The sequence below is a fragment of the Rana temporaria genome, chromosome 3 (genome assembly GCF_905171775.1).
Source record: "Rana temporaria chromosome 3, aRanTem1.1, whole genome shotgun sequence".
In the NCBI taxonomy this organism is placed as follows: Eukaryota; Metazoa; Chordata; class Amphibia; order Anura; family Ranidae; genus Rana; species Rana temporaria.
Genome location: NC_053491.1, coordinates 98,570,851 through 98,575,015, shown reverse-complemented (window position 1 = coordinate 98,575,015; position 4,165 = coordinate 98,570,851). Strand labels below are relative to the sequence as shown.

Sequence of the window (4,165 nt, the reverse complement as noted above, 5' to 3'; positions counted from 1 at the left end):
GCCACAACGTCGGACTCGGCCAGGGCCCCTCGAGCACCCAGAACCGTGTGCAACCTACGGAGGTTTATATCCGTGCCCTTTCCAGGCATGAAGCCGGTCTGATCCTCATGCACCAACGTCAAAATAACCGAATTAAGACGCCTGGCCAGAACCTTAGTGAGGATTTTAGCATCCGCATTCAAAAGCGAGATAGGCCTGTATGAGGCACACAACTCGGGGTCCTTGCCCGGCTTAGGGATCACTACGATGACGGCCTCCGCCATAGAGGGAGGGAGACTGCCATCTTTGAGAGACGCGACCACCATAGCCTGAAGCCTCGGGGCCAGCAACTCCCCATGCTCCTTATAAAATTCGGGGGGAAGGCCATCCACCCCAGGTGTTTTCCCCGCCTGCAACTCCCCCAAAGCCTGCTGCACCTCCTCAAGGGTTATTCCACTGTCCAGGTGGGTACGGGCCTCATCCGAAAGGCTCGGAAAGGTTAGTTGTCCCAGAAAGGAGTCCAGCTCCTCTCCAGTGTAGTCAACCCTGGACGAGTACAGCGCCTCGTAATAGGAAGCAAAGCATGCGTTGATGGCCACCGGGTCTACCTCAACCAGTCCGTTATTATTTTGAATCCTAGCTATGGCAGTAACGGGCTGCTGCTCCCCAGCCAACCAGGCCAAGAGGCGCCCCGTCTTCTCCCCCTGCTCAAAGATATGCTGCGTTTGGGCCAATTGTCTCTTCCCCGCCTTGGCCACCCTAAGAAGCATAGCTTCCCGGTAGGCTGTCTGCATGTCCACATATGTGACTGGGTTCTGGGTCGCTACATATTGGGCCTCTAAGTCTTGGGCTTTAGCCTCAGCCTCCTCCAAACAGATAGTGGCGGCCCTGCGCTCCCGGGAGATAACAGTCTGATAACACCCCCGTATAAATGCTTTGAATGTATCCCACCTGTTGCCCTCCGTCGTGGAATCTTCATTGTCACCCCAAAACTCAGAGATGCGTCTGGGGATCTCCGCCGCCACTCTCTCATCCGAGATCCAGTAGCGAGAAAGTCGCCACAGTCTCTCCGATGGGGGCGTTAGGGTCTGTATTGTTAGGAGCACGGGCGAGTGGTCCGAGATACCTCTGGGGAGTATCTGCACCTCCCTGACCCTCGAGAGCATTCCCCCACTGGCATATATTAGATCTATCCTAGACATAGCTCTATAGGAGGTGGAGTGGCAAGTATATGCTTTAACATCCGGGAACTTCCAGCGCCAAATATCAGTGAAACCGTACAAGGAGGCCCATCGCCGCAGGGGAGAGTCAACGGTAACATCAGAGGACAACCTATCCATGGATGGGCTTGGGACCATGTTAAAATCCCCTGCAATGATGATATTCTCCGTAGGATACGTGGCCAATATAGGAATCAGGGATTTCAGGAAGGACATTGTAGCCGGTGGCGGTATATAGATACCCAGAATTAGCATTTCAACCGTGTCCACCACCGCATGCAGGAACACGTATTTACCCTCAGGGTCAGTCTTAACGTCTAGCAGGGAGTAGGACAGGGACTTGTGGATCAATACGCTAACCCCCCTAGCATAGTTGGAGTAGGTGGCGTGGTACGAGTGACCCACCCATTGCTTTCTCAAGCCTAGAATCTTCCTTCCCATCAAGTGAGTCTCCTGTAGGAGGCATATATGGGGGGAGTATTTCTTGAGGTAGGCCATAACCAACGATCTTTTTATTTTGTCATTTAGCCCGCGGACATTCCACGAGACTAGCCTAATGGGAGCCATTGGGGTAGATGAGATAATAACATTGGAGCCAGCGTGGGTGAGGGCACCCCTCTGACCACACATAAACCGTCACCTCAAGAGCATTGGGGGCCCGGCCTAAGCGCCCCGAAGAGGCCGAGCCGGCCACCCAAGGCATATTACTGCATGTATTAGTCTGGCAAACAAATTGGCAACTCATAAAGACATCAAATAATAAACAAAAAAACATAAAAACATAACCAAACCGCCCCTCCCCCCCACCCCGCACATCCGGAAAAAAGACCGGAGTGCATAAACCCCAAACCAACCCCATCAAACAGTAGGAAGGTCTCCTATGGGAGCAACTGGCAAGACGACCAATCCAGAGGTACCAGAAGAGCAATCACCCGGCTCAGCAGCAGCCTCGGAAGAGGGTACCGCCCCCAGACCCATACAGAGCACTGGATAACATTGGATCCACCCATCGCATAGTGATTGAAATATGATCAACTTAAACGAATGTAAAACATAATAAACTGAAGGCACAAAACGGTTCTCCTAGTCTACACTAGGGGCACATACTTAAACATTGTAACGTTACAACCCATGTCCCGGTCAGCATCGGCTCGGAAGAGCCCCATCAAGCCCCCCCGCCCCCCAACCGTACCCACTCCCGAGCCGTCCTGGGTCCCCCATCCTCTAATGCACCTCCAACAAACCTGAGGTCCAGCAGGCCGGCACCAACAGTGCCATGTGTGTTACCCATGGAGGGTCATGCGAGGGAACAGGCAATGGACATGGGGGGAGGAATTGGCGGGGGCCTCCGGCCTCGCCCGCCATACAGGCACAACTCTGTCCCGCATTCCACGTGGCAGGTAGCGAAGAGAGCAACGTTCAAGTGCAGCCACTTTTAAGGGGAAAAATCAAAATAAAAGGGGGAAGGGAGCAGGGTGGGGGATCACATCCAAAACAACTCAGTTACCGATGCCGGGGCAGGGTGTCCAGCCAGTGGGAAGCTTCTTCCGGCGAAGTAAAGTAGCGGGTGGACTCGCCGTCAATGACCCTCAGGCGAGCCGGGAACAGCATACTATACTTCAGACCTTTAGCACGGAGCTGCACCTTGACATGGTCGAATGTCCTGCGAAGCCTCTGGGTGTCCAAAGAGTAGTCCGGGAACATCATCAGCCGCGTGTTTTCAAAGCGGAGTTCCCCCACTCTCCTGGCCTCTCTCAGCGCCAGATCCCTGTCGCGGAAGTTGAGCAGACGGAAAATAAAGGTGCGCGGGGGGGCCCCAGGCACGGCGCGGCCCGGTGGCATCCTGTGGGCCCTCTCAGCCACGAAGTGCGGGGAAAATTGGGCCTGTGGCAGCAAATTCCTGAGCAGAGTTTCAGTGAACGCCGTCGGGTCTTGGCCCTCCGCCCCCTCCGGGAGACCCACCACACGGAGATTATTTCTCCTGCTGCGGTTCTCGCTGTCTTCTGCCCGCGACTCTAGGGCCTTCACTCTCACCTGGAGAGTATGTATGGAGGCACGGTGATCACGGATGGAGTCCTCCGAGTCCCCGACCCGCCGCTCCGCCTCCCCCAGCCGCTCCCATATGCCATCTAGGTCCCTCCGCAGGAGCCCGAGGTCCAGCTGCAGGGTGTCAATCTTACCCGTGAGGGTGGTCTGGCAGCCTTGTATCGCCAGCATGAGCGCCTGGAAGCGGTCTTCCTCCGATGCATTCGCCGGGGGAGGCGCCGTCTGGGATGCCATGTGCGCGCGGCCTACAGGAGTCAGCGGCAGTTTCGGCTGGGGACTTGCTTTAGTCGTGGAGCCTCCTTTCCGTCCAGAGCCGGTCTTGCCCTTACGCATACCCGAGTGCCTCCAGCTTCAATCAGGGTAAAAGGTAGTGGTGGATCCCTGGAATAACGGGTAAACGGGTCTTGATGAGCGGAGCTCCTCTAGCACACGTCCGTCTAGGTCGCCATCTTGGCCACGCCCCCTCTATTGGTATACTTACCTGGCAGGGGAGACACCATGATCATGAAGGTGGTTTTCCCAGGGCGAGGCACGGCTATTGCACACTCTGGCCGTGCTGATCGTGGTTGTCTTCCCTGCCGCTTCTCGGCCTTTTGGCTGGGACTAGGTGTGGTATCTGTCCTTATCAGCGGAGCGCTGAAGCACCTCCATTGGGAGGGTGGATGCAATCCCAATGACGTCATTGTACCTGGAAGGATGGTTTCAGCAGGGACTACACTGTGCTGCCCGACAGATACTTGGGGCAGGCCCATGGTTGAGTCTGAGCCATCTGGAAGGGTGCTCCTGGTGAGGATGGGTGCTGCGCTTGGTCTTGGTCCTTTTGCCGAGTTCTAGTCTGGCCTTCTGGCTGGCTGGTGTAAGTGCTATCTCTGTCAGCGATCCGGTAGGAGGAGCTGGTAATGCCCTGGGATACGACGGGG

The 4,165-nt window shown here is 55.8% G+C and overlaps 1 non-coding gene across 1 annotated transcript; it reads left to right on the top strand.

Annotated features, from left to right (window-relative positions):
• The first annotated feature begins 3,718 nt into the window (after nucleotides 1–3,718).
• Nucleotides 3,719–3,885, top strand: LOC120933881. The gene has a single exon (XR_005748145.1). It is a non-coding gene; the product is annotated as a U1 spliceosomal RNA (small nuclear RNA).
• Nucleotides 3,886–4,165: the final 280 nt, after the last annotated feature.